The 21,917-nt window shown below is 44.2% G+C and overlaps 1 long non-coding RNA gene across 1 annotated transcript in view; it reads left to right on the forward strand.

Moving 5' to 3' along the window:
• Positions 1 to 18,079, forward strand: part of LOC144766692 (uncharacterized) — a 33,760-nt gene extending 15,681 nt beyond the window's left edge. The window contains exon 3 of the long non-coding RNA XR_013597884.1: positions 18,017 to 18,079. This is a non-coding gene — a long non-coding RNA (uncharacterized LOC144766692). The remainder of the gene's footprint in view (positions 1 to 18,016) is intronic.
• Positions 18,080 to 21,917: the final 3,838 nt, after the last annotated feature.

The following is a 21,917-nucleotide window of genomic DNA, read 5'->3' on the forward strand; positions in this document are numbered from 1 at the left end:
AGCCCTATATGCATTTCTCTCTCCTGTGTACATGGCTGCGTAGTAGCACCCTTCCCTTCTTTCTTGTGTTGTCATGTGTGCATCTCTGCATGTGAGCAGTATATTCTGCTCTCTTTTGTGCTTGGTTACCACGAGCACTGTGTATTCCTTTCTGACCGATACGGGCACATACTGCGTGTAAGCAAATCACCCTCGCTGTCCATATTTTCCGGTGTGCATATCAGCAACGTGAGCACCCTCTGCTACTGGTGTCTTATCTTTTTTGTGTGATCTCTCATTTCCCGCCGTCCGTGTCCACTCCCGCCCCCTCCCGCCGTCCGTGTCCACTCCCGCCGTCCTTGTCCTCTCCCGCCCCCTCCCGCCGTCCGTGTCCTCTCCCGCCCCCTCCCGCCGTCCGTGTCCTCTCCCGCCCCCTGTGTCCTCGTAGGTGCTTGTTCCTGAAAAGTCTCCATATGACGTTGCTGGTCTTTGAAAATATCCCCAGATGGCATTGGAGAGGCACATGAGGATTCCCGAATGGCACTAAATGGTCAGATCTTCATCGGCATGGTGTCCTCTCAATATCAAGTCAGACTGGATATTGTTCGCCTCATTGACGCGCCGGTCAATGCCTGCATTCGGTTTGTGTATTTCTCTATGGAGGACGAACTGAAGAGTAAAGTGAGCAGTTTCCTCTTTGTACCCGCTCAATGGATAAATATGAAATTGTATCCTGCATTTCTGTTTTGTCTCATGTAAGAACCATGTCATGTTTTTGTATCTCCTATGTGCATTACACTGCAAGAGCCCTATATGCATTTCTCTCTCCTGTGTACATGGCTGCGTAGTAGCACCCTTCCCTTCTTTCTTGTGTTGTCATGTGTGCATCTCTGCATGTGAGCAGTATATTCTGCTCTCTTTTGTGCTTGGTTACCACGAGCACTGTGTATTCCTTTCTGACCGATACGGGCACATACTGCGTGTAAGCAAATCACCCTCGCTGTCCATATTTTCCGGTGTGCATATCAGCAACGTGAGCACCCTCTGCTACTGGTGTCTTATCTTTTTTGTGTGATCTCTCATTTGCCCTTCTTTTGCATATGTAACTGCTTATTATTGTCATTTCCTGTGTGTCGATTATCTTGCGTCACTGGCTTTATGCAAGATCATGCCATGCTTCTGACGATTTCTTGCATAATTGCACAACTGGAGCACCTATTGGCCCCTTCTGTACAGATTCTCAGACACGCACAGAGGTATCAGAGGCCAGTGTGCAAACGCAATTGCAGCTTCCCTCCTTCGGAATGGCATACCCTGATGGCACCTTTATTAGCTATCAACAGGTATTTCAAACATTCCAGTTTCTGAGGCTGTGCTAGAGGCTTCATGCGAGCCTCAGCTGGTGAAACTCTGCTTCTGTGCCACCCCTGACCTCTGTGTGGGGCTCTTTGCGTGTATGTGGGGGGCTCTTTGCGTGTATGTGGGGGGCTCTTTGCGTGTATGTGGGGGGCTCTTTGCGTGTATGTGGGGGGGCTCTTTGCGTGTGTGTGTGGGGGGGGCTCTTTGCGTGTGTGGGGGGGGCTCTTTGCGTGTGGGTGTATGTGGGGGGCTCTTTGCGTGTATGTGGGGGGCTCTTTGCGTGTATGTGGGGGGCTCTTTGCGTGTATGTGGGGGGGCTCTTTGCGTGTGTGTGGGGGGGGCTCTTTGCGTGTGTGTGGGGGGGCTCTTTGCGTGTGGGTGTGTGGGGGGGGCTCTTTGCGTGTGGGTGTGTGCGTGGGGCTCTTGCGTGGTGCTTGGGGGGCTCTTGCGTGGTGCTTGGGGGGCTCTTGCGTGTGGGGGGGGCTCTTGTGTGGTGTGGGGGGGCTCTTGTGTGGTGTGGGGGGGCTCTTGTGTGGTGTGGGGGGCTCTTGTGTGGTGTGTGGGGGGCTCTTGTGTGGTGTGTGGGGGGGCTCTTGTGTGGGTGTGTGTGTGCAAATGCAATACGTCTCGCATTTGCGACAGAGTAAGCTATTGGCAATGCTATTTATTTATCTGTTTTCAAAACCAACACAAATAAAAAGTTTGTCATATACAATACCAAAAGCTCTAACGTTTCCGAAGGCTAAACCGTTGCATTGTAAATGCTTGTTTTTAAATGTTTCTATCATGGATAACCATAATAATGGTCTTTCCCATATAGGCTGTTCATGACTTTCTAGTCCTGAGGAATACCTGCCGCAATGTCTAACTAATACCACATACACACATGGTCAAAATGTCGATGGCAAGCCTATCGTTCAATGTTCCCTTTCAAACATCCTAAAAAGTGGCAATAACTAACACTGGGCGAAATACTACGCTACGCTCGCGTAGTTTGCGCTACTTCGCACTACACGAATTGCATGTAGCACAGTGCAAACATGCGTAGCGTAGCGATCAGTTTTTGCTTGCTCGCAGCCCTCAACGGCAAGTTGGCGACCGCGATTGAGCAAAATGACATCCCAGCAAGATATGTTCCTCGTTTGCGATCAGCAACATCAAGTTGCCGATCGCGAGCGTGGAAAATAAACCTCCCGGGGAGATTCTCAACGCGGGGAGGTCAAGTTTCTCATTGCGAGTTGTCGGGTATGCTCGCGACCGCACGCGATGAGAAACTACCAGGGTTACCAATACCAATATGGGGTGTTTGTTGAACTGTTGATATGTGAGAGAACGTTCATTTCTTTAATTTCTTTTTTCTGTCTATCCTGTTAAAACCAATTTTTGTTTGTATTGTGTAGTGTCAAACTTATTTATTCATGTGTGTCACTTTGTCATCAAGTCATGTGTGGGTTATTTTTGTGTGTTTGACAGCCTCATATGATACCAAAAATTTGTACCACTTAGATATGGCTTTTAATATACTATGTAATTACAGTTGTTGGTGTGTGTTGTTTATTTCACCAATGTGTTTTGGGAGTGCCAAATGAAGGTCGACATAGGCCCACAGTCTCAAAGTAAATATTAGATTTATACAGTTTTACACTGTGACGGTAGTAAGTAACCCTTTATACTAAAACGGGCGGTTGTTATTATTTTAAATATTCTATGGGGTTTTAATTGATGCTGCCACATATAGTATATTAAATATAATACGGATGTCAAGAAATAATTCCACTAATATTCCAGGTGATCTAACACAAGAAAATGATACAATTTTGCTGTAGGTTCTGATGAAACTACTTTTTGACAAGGTTTTGGAAAACTATGTTCAGAAAAGCATTACTAATACTTTAAGCCCTATGGCTCGACAAATAAAAACGTGATTGTCTTTCATCCCAGACCCAAATGAAAATCGTTGTTTGCAACCCCTAAAAGGTAGAAATCTGGTGCGAAACCAGGTGATTTAAATATCCAAAAGTGGGGTTCCAAACTGCACACCTGTGTTTAGGATGTGTAAATTAAAGTGTAATATAGTAACGGGCTTATCTCGAAACCAGGTGAACCAGGGAATTTAAAAAGGACACATTTCGATTATTTACCTTAAATACTGAACAGGATAAAGAGGATGATTTTGTTGGCAGAGTACTTTCTGGATATAACGTTGACGTGAAATTATAATAAGAGACCTTGGATGAGTATAATGAAAGGTCTTTGAGACCCGCACCAAAAACGAAGATAGGTGAAGATGATGATGATGCTGCAGAAGAAGGATCTTTCAATTCACAAATTCCTTCTTTTCTTCTTCAAGACACGTTTGATCCAGAAGAAATTGTACATTCTGAGTGGGCCCCTTAGTGGGCTGCTGAATTCATTGAAAACCGGGTAATAGAACCTTTCCCAAATGAAGTCCAAAATAGACTCCTGGAAGAATGCCCAAAGACCAACCCTACCGGCACAAGTTTCACAAACTCCATATATAGAACCTTAGTTGTTAGTCTTTCTGGGTAAATTTAAAAAATCCCCAAAAAGGGTTATTGATAGGTATTGGAAAGCCTGCCAGGATAAACTCCTTTATTTGTCAGGTTTGCTTTGGACAATTCTAGATTTAGTATTCACAGCAATAGATCCGGTTGCTACCCTAGGGTTCTAGCTAGTTGGGCCCAGGGAGCCATTTGTATTTTTGCAATGCCAATTGCGCCCTATCTGCTGAAAAGCCGACGACCCACACTATTACGTATTGATCCTAATCTTTGTGATCTGGCAGCTAATATAGCCAGGCCTTTAGTGGGGATCCTTTTGGAAAAGAGGTTACTAGATTTGTCAACACATTTACTTCTTTGGACAAATCCCAAACAGCTAGTAAAACAAGTGTTTCAGGCAAACCTTTTTACAGAGGCAGGGACCGCTCCAGCAGCCTTTTCTCCTAACATGCTCCATACAAAGGATATCCTTGTCGCAGAGGACCCTGGAATGATAGAAAATCACCCTTTCTTTCTATCCAGAGGTCGGGGTCAAAGAGGACTCTTTCCACGTGAATATTACTGTGGAAAATCAAGAAAGTCTTCCTTTCAAGTTGAGCCATCAACATTATTCCACTAATTTGTCATTTTATAAGCAATCAGAAGAAATTGACAAAAGAAATGTGGGTTCTTTAGACTGTCTTAGGTTTTTATCTAGAGTTCTTCTCCACTGCCATCCAAAGATGTTTACAAAAAAATAAATTTTTCATAGAACAGTAACAAACTTTAGAGATCAGGGGATTTGCTCTATAATGCAAAAATGGGTAATCGGTTTACTCACTTTCATCATAGGGGTTTATTCAGCAATTTTCTCTTCTTCAAGAAGGAAGGGATTCTTTAATAGAAGGACACTTTATGGTCCAGTTAGATCTCAGGGATGCTTACCTAGTGGTCCCAATTTATGCTCCCCATCAACGTTTCCTTACTTTCAGTGGAGAGATCAGACCTATTATTTTGTAGCTCCCGCTTCCACTCTTTCTTCAGGCCATTGGTGTTTCACAAAGTTGCTAAAACCAGTATTAGAGTTTCTAAGAGCGCGAGGAATATGTCTAATTATCTACTTAAATGCCTCAGCAGCCCATCATACTACAATAACAACTGAATCTGAATATTTCCGTTCTTCAAAATGTATGCTTTGTCATAAGTAGCTATTGTTTGTTCAGAGTTATGTGATGTCCATGAGGGCATTTTTGCAGCATGGCCCATTTTTAGGTTTCGCCTAAGTGAAAGCTGCGCACTGCGCAGCTTTTCGCGCAGGCGAAAACCTAATGAGAATACTATGTGGCTTGGGAATCCGCCCTCTGTTCCATTGGCTAGCTCCATAAATGGAGGCTAGCCATTGGAACAGAGATCTGTCCATCATGGCTGGACCAGATTCGTGGGCATTCCCGCGATTTCTTCCCTCTCCACCCTTTTCTGATCGTCATGCGGCGGTGGGAAGGGTTCAGACTCTGAACCAACGCACAAGGAACAGTCGCACATGCAATTGTTTATCTCAATAATCACCACAAGAAGCCTTCTATCCGAGTCTAAAAAACACGAAAGACCCAAAACTGCGGACATACGGAATTCACTAACAAACATAGCCATGCGTATAAAAGAATACAAGACACCGCTGACGGATTAAAGAAGAAAGTCAATCCACCCGAACGCTAACTCTGTCAGTCGAAAAAATGATAACTAAACGTGCGACACTGGTTAAAGCAGTGTACATTGAACTAAATGCAGAAAACAGTCTACACTTAAGTGTAATAATACTACTAAGAAAACAAAGCCGAATTTATATTATATGTGCCACATAAACCGAGCTGCTCATTTTATCGACCGCAGAAACATGAAAGGCTGAGTCGGCCATAATGGTCTCGAGCGTATTAACTGCATATCACAGGTAGATCGACCGTCAGCGCTTTAACCCTCTGAGCTATCTATCAGTAAAACACAAAAGGCTGGCACGCGATTCAGACTGTAGCTTCACTTTACTGTTTACTCGTGTAAGTGATGTTTGAAGACGGGTGTTACACGAGAGAAAGAGAAACTGTTTACAGAGTAAACAAACGGGCCTGATCGCGACATTACAGGTGTAGGAGCAGTTACACCCTTGCTGGTCCAGCGTTCGTGGATAGACCCGTGCACCGGAGGCCGCGGCAGCCGGGATAGACCCCTCATTGTTCCCTCCGAGGGGGCGGGGGAGTGGGAAAGGTGGGAAGAGGAAGCGCAGCTTTCCTGAGTCTGAGGGGGCGAGGAGGTGGCCTCTGCCAAGCACTCCGGGCGGGGAACCTGCCCCAACGGCAGGAAGGAGAGCCGAGGACAAGGCAGAGGTGGGCACTGCTACTGGGCGCCGTGGGCACGGTCTGCACCCACCCCCTCCCCAAGTCTGGCAGCTCGGGGCATCCCAGCATCCGCGGAAGAGAAGTGAGACCGGACCCACCCCGCTACCTGTAGAGTGTGAGGAGCATGAAAACAAACTCTCTGCAAGACAGCTTACGTGCCTGGCTTACTGTGCGTGACTTACTGTGCCAGGCTTACTGTGCTTGACTTACTGTGCCAGGCTTACTGTGCGTGACCTCCACACCCTAGGCGACAGGTTACGGGGTCACTGTACCTGCTGCCGAGATCTCTGCGTGACACGCAGGTCATGACCTCCGCATCCACATACAATAGCTTAGGGGTTACTGTGCCTGCTGCAAAGATCTGTGCCTGACATGCAGGTCATGAACTCCACACACCCCATGATAGTTTACAGGATTACTGTACCTGATGCAGAGATCTGTGTCTCATATGCAGGACATGAACTCCACACCACATGATAGATGATGGGGCTGCTGTACCTGCTGCAGAGATCTGTGTGTAACACACAGATCACGGACCCCACTCCCAATGAGACAGCTTAGAGGGTAACTGTACCTGTTGCAGAGATCTGCATGCAGTCTGCCTCTCTCAGGCTTCACTTCCTACGAGATAGCTTACATGGTTACTGTTCCTGCTGCAGATGGTGTAGGTGTAACGTGGTCACACACTCCACTCCCCCATGAAACAGCTTATACACAGGGTTACCGGAGTTGCTCCCCCCTCCCGCTGTCCGTGTGCCCGCCAAGCCCCCCTCCCGCTGTCCGTGAGAATCTCTGGGTGCCGGCGTGTGTTTGGCCACGCGGAGCTTGTTTCTCCCTTGCTCAAACCCCCAGAGATTCGTGGGTTGGAGCCTGGAAAAGAAAGTAGTAACTATGAGTAACTAACCAGCAGAGCATTTATCTCCGGCAACAGGTGGCTTCAGTAGTCACAGGATCGGCAATTGAGCCCTTACAGTGCACTTCCAGCATGAATGTCAATTTTGAAACGCGCACTTTGCTTTGACCTGATCGCCTCTAGGCGCTTTTACAGACCCTTCTGCAGACCCTCTGCCCTACCAGGCCTCTCAGATCAGTCTGGCCAGGGTTGCAAATATCAAGTGGTTTCCTTGGGACCCCAGGGAAACCCTGAAAATAGGAACACTTGAACCACTGAGCCACCCGTACCTGTGGGCTAGGGAGGAATGCTAGATCTGCCCACGGGGCCTCTTCCGCCGCATGAAACACACAGTGCTCCGGGAGTCACCCCTCAGCGCCCAGAATCCCTTTAAATGACCAATGTGAACCGTCTAAAAATCGCAAAACATACAACAGCCAACCTTGAAAGAAAAGAGGGTGGTTCGGAGTGTGTCCTCATTCAATCCCTGGCCTCTTTGCTGAGACTACCCGAAGGGGCTAGTCCAGTGGTATCTGGCACAGTGTTTTATTCTCTTACGTGATGGTTGCAGTCACACCCTGAAACAGAGGTGTCACGACCTATTAGTTAGGGGTGACGTTACACGTAACTGACGCTTTTCTGCCCAGTGTTCAGACACTTACACTGAATGCAGATGTATTTAGAGGCGCTCTCAGTGCCCCGCAGTCAACTACCCAGTTACTTCTATCTAACTTTGTATAAACAGGACCTAACTTTGCTTTCCAAAAAGGCAGTTTTGAGACATGAAGCAATCTGCTCACTACAATAAACATCAGCCGGTTCGCTCGGTTTAAAATTATAAATGTTTCACTAGGAATAATGTTGCTCGGACAGATCATCTGCAACTGAGGGGAAAAGAAATACACCGACATCCCCTGTCCTTTTTAAACGCCCGGCCAGACTCACCATCGTAGCACAGAATGCCGATGTTGTTGTTCATCTTGTCCAGGTACTGGTAGTTCAACAGGTTCATCTTCATAAACAGCATTGATCGGGCGAGCAGAGAAGACCAGCTCGTGTGCTTTTTCACCCGGAGGCGGAAGGCGGCAAGCGACGAGCTCCAGGCTCGGTCCGACACCCCAACAGCGAGAGGCCCGGCTTCCGACTGCAGGCACAAAAGTAACGCGCAAAATAAACATCAGCCAACGACGGCGATGAAACACCCTTCAAGGGTTTCAGGTTAAGGGGGCTGCGAAACAAATTCTGTTTACGTCGTCAATACAAGTTACGAGGTTGCTAGAAGCCTTAAATCGGGTTGTTCATATTTTTTTATTTTTAAAAAGCGAGCAAAGATTTGAGAGGACAAAGGCAGAGGGTAGTTGTCCTCGCAGCCCGCTGCAAGTTAAACTGCTCTGACACGAGCCTGAAAAGAGGTGCATCTTCATTCCTACAGTTTAGAAACACAAATAGATTAAAAAATGTATCCATATTTCTGTGTAAAGTAAAACACATCAACGTTTTACACATAATTCAAAGAAGTTAGAAAAGACCATTTGTCAAAAGCAATACCAAAAGCTCAAACTTTAACGAAGGCAAAACCATTGCATTGTAAATGCTTGTTGGAAGATGGGCACGCAAGCACACACGCATCCAAAACATGCATCACAAACTCAGGTAACCTTGTAAATAAAAGGAAAATATATGCTAGTGTCTTACTTTGCAATACCATATAAACACAGCAGATGTGCTGGTCTGTCCCAGCCCAAACCATAGCATTTTAATATAGAAGATGGGCCTCATAACCCACCTGCTATCACAGCCCCACGTGGATTGAGGTTTGCTTGCTGCAGTGCTGCTGACTCCCTAGACCCAAGATGTTCCCCAGCATATGTCTGCTCGCTGCTCATTGATATGTCTGACTCTTCCCCGTGTTAGTGGGAAAGAGAGACTGGCACTAGTTGGGGACCTGACTTTGAGATGGCTCTGGGTAAGATAGGGTTCATCGAAAGTAAATGAATTGCTATTCTGTCCCATCTCAGTAATTGCCTGCCATATTGGTCACCTTGTCCCTCAAGCGGCCTGCTCGTTGCTGTCAGAAAATGTGTGTCTTTTAGGCACCCCTTGAGCTCCTTCTGCCATTTCATCCCTAAACTCTGGAATTCTGTTCTTTTAGATCTAAGGGCACTCAAAATACCTCCCATTTGCAAGGCAATGAAAACATATATTTTTTGCTGTGCTGTAAGTACCATAGAGTTGGGAGACCACCTCTCCACTGTACATATGGCGCCCAGTAGTTTCCGTGGCATTTCCTATTCAACCATAATAACATTGTTTGTGTTGGCTGGTACCTTCTATGTTTTTGAGTCAGGAAACGACCTCATTAAATTTAGAGTCAGAAGATTGCCCTTCATACTAGTATTCATTCTTCTCTCTTATTACTGGTTGGAAGATTGTCTCAAACAGTAATAAGGAATCTGCTGTAGATAGTAAAGGTCCTACCTCTTCAGAGTTGGCTAAATACCCTTCTAGTATTCCCCAAATTCACATACGTTGTATGACGCTCTTCCTCTTGGGTTAACCAAACAGACTACAGCGTATTTGCGTCTGCACATGATATACTCATTACCGAAACACATAATAGGTCTGGAACTATACATCAAAGCACAAATAACAAGCATTTACAATGCAATGGTCTCGGCATTATTAAAAGTAGAGCTATTGGCATTGCTCATGACCCTTGTTTTTTTTTTTAAAATCATAAATAAATGGCATTGTCATTTACACTGCCAATAGCTTAATCGTTAAATAAATGGCATTGTCATTTACAATGCCAATAGCTTAATCGCTCGCATATGCATGACCTATTGCATTTACACCCACATAGAGCCACACACACACACACACACACACACACACAGAGCCACCCACACAGTCATTCACATAGAGCCACCCACACACACAGAGCCACCTACACATAGCCACCCTCACACAGACAGAGCCACCCACACGTAGAGCCACCTACAAAACAAGAAAAACTAGTACAATCAGGGGGCAGAAGGCAAGAAAAACGAGTGCAATCAGGGGGCAGAAGGCAAGAAAAACGAGTGCAATCAGGGGAGCGAAGGCAAGAAAAACGAGTGCAATCAGGGGGCAGAAGGCAAGAAAATGATAGCTTAATCGCTCGCAAATGCAAGACCTATTGCATTTGCACCCACACACAGGCACACACACAAAGCCACCCACCCACACACACATACAGAGCCACCCACACATAGTCATTCACATAGAGCCACCCACACAATCAATCAATCAATGAAAGATCTATATAAACACCGATATCTATATGGTTATGCAGTTTCGTCCTCGCCATGTTTTTGGCTTTTCAAATATTAATAACTATAAGACATATCTACCATGTGAGCATCACAAACTGAATTATAGCTAGGTCCTTGAATGGGAGACTTTTACACTATGATACTTGTTGAATCGACCTCAGAAAGATGAGAGGCTGACACAGCCCTTTATTGACTCAGAACTATGCAGTTCACAAGGCTGGCACTCTGCCCACAGATTGATCCTGCGTCTGCTTCCTTCTTCTGTGTCCAAATGGCACGGGGACACTGCTTTAATGTGTCACTAGCAACCGGATATGCGCTCCTCAAAGATTATTGCATAGGCAGACTACGTTACTCAGTTTATTTATGGGCCTTATCTGAACCCAGCACTGGAATAAGGTACCAGGAACTTCCCTGTCTGAATTAATACTAAAGTGCTTACAACTCATTAACTTTATTATTGTGACTCGGTTTATCTTCTTTTTACCACTTAAGTAGTAATTTATGGCTTCAAATTCCTGAAAACATACACATTTAATCTAAATTACCACAAACCGCAACAATTCCGCTTGAAGTAAAATCAGGAAATTCTCTATAAAACACAGATTGTAAGTGACACAGAAAATACATAATATAACTATTCCTAAAGCAATCACTTCCTTTACTCACAGAACCCATCTTAAGAAACATTGAGGGGATAGGGCGTGATCGAACACACCTCTTATCTGGTCCTACTGGCCCATACCATTCCTAGGCTGCCTATGGGCTGGTGCTGACCAAAAGAACATGTCCAAAGTTCGTATGAGGAGCCTCCAACATGTGAAAGAATTTCAACAACTCAGTCTTCAAGTGCAACTCTTCTTCACCTGGATTGACTACACAAATTTCGAAAACCAGAACATAAACCCTCGTCTAATATTTATTTGGTTTATTTTATAATATGTTCTTTAGTATGGCACTCCGGCTGCCAAGGTCGTATTTCAGAGTACTAAGGGTCAAACACAGAGGAGAATTGGCAAATGAGCAGGCGGCGGGGAAAAAAAATACGTCAATTAGTTTACGATTGATGATTCCTACACAGAGCCGAACAATTTGGTCTTCAGTACTCTTCCGAACTTCCTACATCCATGTTCAAACAGGGTGCAGTGTAAGAGCCTGACCCTAAAACTGTGGAGCGCTGGGGGATGGGGCAGCGCCCGGGGGGGCCTGGGGGTGACAAGAAGGAGCGCCGGGGGATGGGGCAGGGCCCGGGGGGGCCTGGGGGTGACAAGAATGAGTGCCGGGTGACGGGGCAGGGCCCGGGGGTGACAAGAAGGAGTGCCGGGTGACGGGGCAGGGCCCGGGGGGGGGGGGGGGGGCCTGGGGGTGACAAGAAGGAGTGCCGGGTGATGGGGCCGGGGATGGCTCCGGGGGGGGGGCTGGGTGGCAGAGGTCTGGCCGGGCAGTGCGGCTGGCACAATAGTGTGGTGTAAGCTCAAGGGCCGGGGTGGGGGGGGTGCTGAGAGGGGGCCCCTAAGCTGATACATTATTAATAAAAACAAACACGGCCCCCAGTCCCCCCGACCCTCGAATGCTGCAGCGGGGTGAAGCCTGCGCTGAGATCACAAGTAAACATTGTAAACTTACTGTGTGTAAAGCAAAGGCGGTGGAGCTTTGAGCGTCGCTGCTGTCCGGGTGTGGCGTTGTGTCAAGAAGAGCTGCCAAATGCTAGTTTGGGGGCATTTAAGTAGCAAACCAGTTTGGGGGGAAAAAGGGGCGTGTTTGTTAAATAACAAAGGTTTCGCACTTGCCTTCAGTCTCGCCAAGAAATGCACGTGAGCGAGAGATGCTTTGCTAATGTGCACTCGTCTGCTGAGGAGGTGCAAACCTTACAGGTCAAGGGTGAAAGGGCAGGTCGGGGGGGGGGGGCTCCACTTGTGCGGGTAAAAACTAGGCGGTGCAAACACGACACTCAAATGAAAGATGAAGGAGAGTGAAGCGGAGGAGGTGCGTGTAAGGGCACAGAGGAGCAGGGGGGAGCAGCTGGGGGAGGGGGACAGCGGGGGCAGGGGGAGCAGCGGGGGGAGGGGGAGCAGCATGGAGGGGGGAGCAGCAGGTGGGGAGCAGCGGGGGGAGCAGCAGGGGGGGGGGCAGCACGGATCATGCGTTTAACCCTCACTCAAGATGAGCAGTAAATGTGCCACCACAGACGAGCAGGGGTGCCCCGGCCGAGTGCAGATTCAGCGCGCACAATCAGCGCACGCAGGGACCATTACTGAGGGACAAAGAGAGAGTCAGTCAGCAGCAGGCCCGGGCTCCGTAAATCCCTAGACTAGCTCTGTGTGGGTGTGGCATTTAATGCAAAAAAAAAAGACGCTACACAGCTCCCCATAGCGCCTCAGCTCTGTACACTAGGTGAGGAAGTAAGATTTGCGAAATGCCCCCTGTAAGCTGGCTCCGGTACCAGACGCCTGTAATGGCGTGCATGTGAGCCGGCCAACCCAGCTCCCAAATCAGCAGGACACGGCCCACCGGCAGCGCTCCCCTCCGCAGTGATCTCAGGCTCAGGTTCCGACTTCACGCCTGCTGAACGGGGCAGGGAGGCGGGTTAAACAGCACACTAAGAGACATTAAATCTCCGACCCCAGACTGCGCAAGCGCAGCCTTTAGGTCCTCGACCTAAAAAGGGGTATATTTAGGGCGCCTCTTCGAAATGGCACATTTGTGGTCGCAAATCTTTGTTAGCACTGGACAGTAGTTTTTGGGACCACTGCTTACTTGTAAAAAAGTTGTGAAACTTTCCTCTCTTTTAATGTTTTTTTTTTTTTTTATGCATCCCGTTTTCCTTCAAGGAAAACAGGCTGGATGGGAGATCGCCACAAGCCGAAATAAGGAATCTGCTGTAGATAAAATAGGCTCCACCTCTTCAAATTTGACTAAATACTCGTCTAGGATTCCCCGAATTCATATAGGCTGTCTGGCGCTCTTTCACTCGGGCTCACCTAAACATGACCCTCAGGTCCCTTTTTAGTGTTAAACGGATCCTATTGGCATGCTTCCTATGTCCTCTGTTGTGCTTCTGGCCCCTTAGGCACAGCTAGTGTAATTTTGACTGCGCATGATATACTCATTACTGAATCGCATGATAGATTTGCGAAGGGGCATGGTTAGAGTGTCCCTTCGAATTTGCACAGTTGTGGTCGCAAATCATTTATAGGTTACTAACACCTCAAAATAAGCAGTAAGCCATTCGCAACCAGGAAGTGGCCCCTTAGGAAAACATTCCTCTTTATTATTATTATTATAATATTATTAACGCATCCCGTTTTCCTTTAAGAAAAACAGCCTTCCTTTTTTTTTTTTTAAAAAGCATTATTTAAAAGCAATCACAGACATTGTGATCTGCTGACCCCAGCAGGCTACCATCCCTCTTATGGCAGAGAGTCGTAGTGGGTCGCAATTTACAACCTACCTCATGCATATTAATGAGGTAGGTCAAATTGTGACCCCCTACAAATTTGAATTTGGTGAACCAATGTGTTTGAACATGTCGATTCGCATACAAACAATGCAATCAGTAAAAGTCAGCTTGCAAATTGTGACCACTTTTACCGATTGCATTGTATGAAAATAAGGCCCGTAGTTAGTTTGACCGAATAGATGTACATATAAATGTAACCGTCATCTTTTACTGAGCAACATATTTTCGTAGTTAGGATTCAAATTCATCAATTTGTGGGGATTTCGTTTCGTGCTCTGCAGAAATCATCTGATGCTTACTTGGCCTATCTAAATCTAATGCTTTTATTTTTGGGTAACTGGTCTCATGCTATGGCACACATTTTCAAATTCCCCTCAGTTTATTGTTTGTGAGGAATACCTTTGTTTCGCTGCACATGCTCTGTCTCTTCACTTGATGTGGTCTGGTTTATCTTGGATTGATGTATGTCTGCTCTGTTTTATCGTCCATCGTGTCTTCCAATTCAAACCATCTTTGTGCTGAACCCTCTTTGTGTTGCCACCTCCCTTCTCATGACTTTACTTTCCATTGTCTGCACAAGTGTGCCAGTAATGTTTCCCTCCTGATAGTTCTGTTATAATAAACACTCCAAGATGTATCCTTACCCATGGCAGTTGCTTTACAATTCCAGTAAAGACGAGCTATAAAAACACAAAAGGGTTGTCTATAAAAAGCAAGTACAAAAAAGAAAATATTTGAGATTCAAATATATACTTTAAATATTAACTTACATTAAAAGGAGCATTAAATGTAACAATTATATTTATTTACCATTCCACTATTTAACCAAACCAGCTACAGATTGCAAATGCACATTTGCCAGTACATGAAAAGTTTCAATGTGGCAAAGCATTTCACATACAACTGTGTGACAAACTGAGAGGGGATCGTGGGCGTTCACTAAACTACCAAGTATCATTGGCAAGGACCTGGCTGGCCACATACTTTCTGAAATATTCTGGACATTTGATTCCAAATAGCATTCTATAATTTATCAAAGAGATCACATTATAATATAGAAATCAGTTTACTTTGCCGGGAATGGTGCAAAGAATTCAGTGCTCCGGGCAAAATATTATTTTACTGTTTTACTTTGGTCTTATTTAATTGGCATCTTTAAGAAGCAAACTTGATTATAGCTATATTTGCACAGGGTCTGAATATGCATCAAACACCATCAGCAACCCAGTTTTCTCATGTAACACTTCATTTTATCCAGCTGCTCTTGAATGTCCTACATTTCTCTTACATAATATATTGAAAATTATTAAGATTAAATGCATACACATTCCAATGGGGTGAAGGTATATAACGTTGCCACTTTATCCAATGGAAAAAGTCTAATAAAACTACTCAAACTAACAGCTGCAGAAAAAATACAATAACAGCTGAGATAATGCAACGCACAGGCCTTCACCTGACTTTCTTTCGACGCCAAATGCTGAAGTACCCACTGCATACCTATATCTGTTCTGTCACATTCTACACATGACAGAAAAAATGAAAACATCTGTTATGCTTCTAACGGGATTTGCATCTTTTGGATTAGACTGGTCAATCACAGCAGACTTTGTGAATGTATGGAAAAACTGGGGGTGCCAAAGGAGATAATCGCGCTTTTGGCCTATATGTAAAGCAATTTAACAGCTAAAGTACGCTATAGAACAAAGAGCGAACTAACTCCATCCTTTGATATAGAAAAAGGGGTTCGACAGGGGTGCTTATTGGCGCCCTTCCTCTTATCCCTATGTATAAATTGAGTGGAAGAAACACTCTAGGTGGTTGGTGCAGATACCTCTACGTTTGGGATGAGGCAAATACCAATACTTTTGTATGCTGATGACACTGCTTATTTTGGCACTCACCCCAAATAGCCTGTAGGATCTGATCGGCTTTTCAGATTTTATGGAGGGGAGGGGTATGGAAATTAACATCACACAAAATTATACCATGAGCTGTGGTCGAGCATGGGTGAAATCTAATATTTTCAATATTAAGGAGAACAAAATTACAAAGTGCTAAGACCTTTAGTTACTTAAGGATTCATATCTCCTCTAAATTGTATTGGAAGCACCATAGGAAAACCTATGCATCTAATATACCTCCAAGTTAGGTACTGAACCAATTGGAGAACTGCAAACCCTATCATTGCCAAATACATTTCTGCAGCGATTTATGGGGCAGGAATTTGGAGTATGGGATATCGGCATTTTACAAAAGCAAGAAAACAATATTTTTAGGCGTTGTTTGGGGTACACCACTCAATGCTGGACTCTTTAGGAATTGGGAACTGGCTTTCTATCAGACACCTTAGAAAGTAAGCCACTCCTATTAGGGCAATCTGTCTAATCCAAAATAGAGACTCCTTTCACTAGATCATTTAATATGGACTGTATGGGACTAGACCAGGCTAACAAAATCTCTTGGCTACAGCATATAAAACAATCATTGCGGGGCCTGGGCCAGGGCCAGACAGAGAGGGCTCTGGGCACACTCAGAGGCCATCACTGACTACTTTAAAGGGGATCTAAATGAGCATGTATTTAATGTTTGTCTAGAGAAAAGGGTTCAGTTAGATCTCCATAAGTTGTCAGTGGGGCCATTACACAGTATTACATGATCGTCTGGTTGCAAACTGTATCTTACGCTAACCCACAATACTTATCATAGGCCGCCTGATCTTTAATTGAGTGGCCACATTTCCAAAGGAAAAAGGGTGTGGAAACATTACCTCGAAATGCCCCTGTGACCATAGGTCGCAGCAGCCAACCCAGCACATAGCACTTTTCTGTCGGTTATACGCCACACCTAAGAAATCTTATCTTAAATATTTACTACCAGGAAGCTTTAAGTATTTGTACGACTTAAGTGATGGCATAGTTTGTTATAGGATTGCTATGTTTTTTCCCAAGGTGCTGTGTATCAGAGACTTACTGAATGACTTTGGATACGTAATGGATTAGCCTAAGTGCCCTATGATTTTAGCATGTGAATTGACGTTTGCTTCCCATAGTGTATTATGATCTGTAATGTATTAAGGGCAAAAGGTGTTTTATTAGATGTATTTTAGTAATTTTTTAACAAATCTGTTTTATGTATGTAATTTTATCAGTCGGGCTTATACTGTGAAATTGATGATTTTAAAGAATGTTTTTATGTATTGACATGCTGCTTTTATTGTTTATTTGACATGAACTAAATAAAGTTTGGATATGAAAATGGATTAGCGTGTTTACTCCTTAGCTGAGCAGGTATATTTTAATTAGACCTTTCAATCGTACATGTTGGTTACAATAGACAGTATGTATAGCTTCACTATGCGTAGACACTCTGTATCTAGCGGCTTAGAATTTGCATTGCCCTTTGACTGATAAAGGATATTGACAGGTTGAGCAAATGGAATAGGAGGTTTAATAGGAGTGAAGACCAGTTTGGGTGTGTTATCAGCGTTGTTTGAGTTGAACCTGTTCTGAGTTATCAGCATGGTCAACTCATCCTCCAATAAATTTCGCACTATGGCCCTCTGCTTTGTCAAGTTGTACGTGTGTCGATCGATGAATGTTGTGTGTTAATTTGTTTGATCTATTTTATGTCTGTGGTTATTGGTGACCAGTAAATGAATTCCCTGCCTTTTTTGTTTGCCTATTAATGGTTCCTTCTGGCAGGGGCATTATATCCACGGAGACTTGTAAGGCGGTGTCTATGTTTAATGTCCATCAAGGCAGTAGGAAAATGTATTGATGATGGGACTGCCCTTGCCTCCTGTTTTTCTTGACCCAAATATTGGGTAGAGTCTCCTTGGTACAGCCTCCTTTGACTGCAGCGTCTTGTTTATTGCCTTTCACGCTCGTTTACACTGCCTTTTAGTTGGTTTGGGGAATGGAGTGCTTTCCTCGGTCCTAATGCAGGGCTGTACCGGGGATGGGGACCGGGAGCCCTCTCTGTCCTTTTTGTGGTGTTTTAAACCATTCAGGTGGATCTCCAGGAAGTTCAGTTTACACCCTTACCCCTTCCCCTTCTAAGAGACTAGTTTGAGTAGCCATGGCTGACTTGCTTACTAGCACTGTTCTTTTTACTTCCAGATGCTGAATAGGGCTTCGGGGAGGTTGGACGGTTTTATCTATTATTGGACTCTGTCGGTGAAGGTGAGTAAACTGCTTGAACTCTTGATATTAGGGCTGTTCGAGTTTTCAGTTTCAAGTTGATGCCAGAAATGTGTGAGGCCATCAAGTTCATGAGATCAATCTGTACGTCCAATTTGTCTAAATGGAAATGTAAAACTTCTATTGACGTTTGCAACGTTGTTAAAAGGGATCCCCCACTAAGGTGGGATATTATGTGATTGGTTATCTAGAATTGTTAAGGAAGCATTCCCCGTTGTCGGTGGAGTAATATGGGCAGGCCAGATGTTTTTCCACCTGTTAAGAAAAATATTCCCCCAAGCGATTGTCAGTGACTAAGATAAATTCAAGCATTTCATCGTAACCTTGTTGAAATTAACAGCACTGTCACACACCCCACCAACATACACCCTAGTAACATGTCAATAAACTAGTGCAAATACAACAGTTTCACAAGCACAGCATAGCATTATAAAACCCAGGGGTTGAGATGCATGGACAAAACAATGGCCGAAAAATGGACAATGAATCCACAGCCTGAGCAAAAGAAAAACAAAGTTCTTCCGCAGACCCAGCCATTTCAATAAATCCACTACTAAGATCACCCTAGATAAAAAGCATTTTCCTTTAACACTGAGTCACATAAACCATTTTGAAACTTAGAGATCAGTAAACTCTATATTAACCATACACAATTGAACACTGACAAAACACACATTAAAGAATTGGCTTCTACAAATGGATGTACAGCCTCCTTAGGCCTCATTAATGGATTACAAGACATACAATTTAATGCAACAATGCCATAAAATGGAGGTTAGGAAATGTGAATAACATAGAATTCGAGATTAAGTTTGTCTTGTGCTCACCATCACAGCCCCTGGGTCCAGGCATGAAAGGAAGGTGACAAGAAATCAAGATTCATATTTTACTACACACACATTTTATGTTTCCTGTGAGAGGGCTGCTTTTCTGTGTCAGAGGATAATGGATACATGACAAAATCCTGGAAGGCAAATGTATTGTGTTTCTGCTGAGTAAACAATAGTTCAGGCCAAAACGACTTTATAAAAGAGTTGGTACAAAATGATCTTTCTATTGACTTTCCTCAGAGAAGCGGGGCACGAGAACAAAAGACAAGCAGAGCACTGCTTCGTGCCTGTTGGTGTGCAGAAAAAAAAAGTGAACAGCCTTGGAACAAGAAGACCGACTGAGTCAGAGTGCACTAGGAGCGCCTTCAGCGCACTACTTAAAGAAAGAAACCTTTTATTCGTAAATTTGTCAAGATATTGTCTTCCAGAAAGTCAACTTATCAATGTGTACCCTAAAGACTTTAAAATCTGAAGCTGTACCCGTTTCCATTTGAAAACTTGGGAGTTTTGTTTTGTTTTCATTTCTTATTGAATTCAACAATGTATAGTGCAATAGGTACACATTTTAGGAAGGCTGAAACCATGTTTTCGTCTGACATACTTTGGTCCTATTAAGGCCTGCTGGCTAAGACCAAGTGTACACACAACAGGGAGAGAAGGGTCACAGGGATAATTTTTAAGACCAGCCACAGTTCAAATCCCCACTTTAACAATCACAATAAGTATTTGAACTAGGGGTCTGATACCTCAAAAAGCCTGCAAGTGCTTGGAGCTGCTACAAACAAAAAAGCAAAAATGGAAAGAAAAGGAAAAGGATGAAAGTAAAGAAGCGGTAAGGAGAAATTGAGCGAATACGTAGATTCCCATCAATTGTCAATGTGATCAGTCTTATCGTTTGGTTAACTAGACAAAGGGATGGTATGTCCCTTGATCATCGGGACAACCTCCCCAAAGAACCAAGATAAAGAGCAGGGAGACAGGTTATGCACCCTTCAATTCATTGATCAGTTGGGGAAAGCAGTGCAACAAAAAAAAGTGTGTGATGTTAAAATAGAGTGATGAGGAGAAAAACTGAAATTTTATTAAGAGTACCACCTCATCCTCTAGATTAAAAAGTGGAACAGTGCAATAAGCAGTATTAACAAATAACTGCTAGTTCTTTAAGGTCAACATGTTTCAGCCAATGGGGTAGAAGTCCCCCAGGCTTTCGTCAGGACCTCTGTTCTCAAAGTTTGCTACTGCATAAAAAGTGAAAAATAAAGTAATTCTAATAATAAACCGTTGGAATTAATACAACCTGTTTATACAATTCCTCCGCTTCAAGGGATGCGACTAGCATCTAAAAGACATTCAAACATAATCCTAATCAATCCACTATTACAACTATCTGATGTAGCTCTGTGTATACTTCAAAAACCATCATAGTGTGACATGTATCCAAGCAGTAAAAATTCTATTATTGTTTTTCTCAACCGTCTTGATCGAGGACTGGACCTCACCTCACCTGGACCACGCTCAGGAAAACGAGGCCCCGCTCTAAAGGAGAGTGCAACCAGAGGAGAAAAGAAATATATATATAGAAGGTTTTTGCAGGTCAACCTTACAACCATTCCACTATGTGATACTCCCCATCATTAAATATTGCACTCTTCTTATAAAAATCAACAGTACTCACTAAGAATATGGTAAACAGAGTCCTCCTTATAGCAACAATATTCAATATTCTTCCGGACATATTCACCACTCGACCCACTTCAATATTTAAGATAAAAAAGGGATGGGGGTGAGTTAGTGAAAATCTTGTACTGGTCAATGGTTTGTATAGCACACCCACTCAAATGTTATTCTCCTACATACATTTTTCTAAATGCTCATTTCTTGCCTCAATGCTTAGCTGTGCACTTACACAAACTGAATGGGCAAGCTTCTCGTATGTAGAGCAAAATAGGGAGAATAGCAAACGACAGACACCACTACCCAGCTGGGTGGGTTGTTTGTCATCATATCAGTAAAACAGTTCTTCAGGTCTCCATAATAACGAGAACTAACTGCTGGCGCCTACCTGTCCGTCGTTGCCTCTGCTTTTTCTGAGTCGAGGGGGAGGTAACGACCGGACTAGGCGGCTTGTATTTAAACCTAAAACTCTATGGCTCCCACGTGTGTTACGAATTACCTCGTCCCTGTCGGTCTAACTTAAACCAGACCCACAAGTTGGCAGACCCAATGTCTCCATGTTCAAACAAAACTTTATTGTGCCCTTCGCTATTAACAGGCACCTGGACCACAGACAAATGAAGTTGCATTTAAAGGGTATCACCACTGTCATGTCAACCTCTGATTGGCACTAGACATACTAGGCACAGTTGAAGTCAAAGGGTGATTTAAGAAGTACTTACGGGAGTGCAAAACAGTCCCTTTCGATCCGGCACCTACACTCGATCTGTTACACTCGGCGGCACCATACTACAATCTGACGTCACAAAGGCGACGTCTGTAGTTCTCAATCGGTCATCTCAAAGATACTCTCGCTCTCGTATCAACCTAAGTGAATCTAGCCATATTCTACATGAATAATGTCAAAGCATGTCTTAAAAGGTACTTATAAAGGTGAGATTCAGTTACTTGCATTCTAGCATAGGCCCTAGACGGTTTTCATTATTGCCGGTGCGGGCGAACTACAGACTTACAGACTGACTTCAATTGAATATTGAAGTGGGTTGAGTAGTGAATATGTCCGGAAGAATATTGAATATTGTTGCTATAAGGAGGACTCTGTTTACCATATTCTTAGTGATTACTGTTGATTTTTATAAGACGAGTGCAATATTTAATGAGGGGGAGTATCACATAGTGGAATGGTTGTAAGGTTGACCTGCAAAAACCTTCTATATAAATATTTATTTTCTCCTCTGGTTGCACTCTCCTTTAGAGCAGGGCCTCTAATTCCTGAGCATGGTCCAGGTGAGGTGAGGTCCAGTCCCCGATCAAGA

The sequence above is a fragment of the Lissotriton helveticus genome, chromosome 7 (assembly GCF_964261635.1).
Source record: "Lissotriton helveticus chromosome 7, aLisHel1.1, whole genome shotgun sequence".
NCBI classification, from domain to species: Eukaryota; Metazoa; Chordata; class Amphibia; order Caudata; family Salamandridae; genus Lissotriton; species Lissotriton helveticus.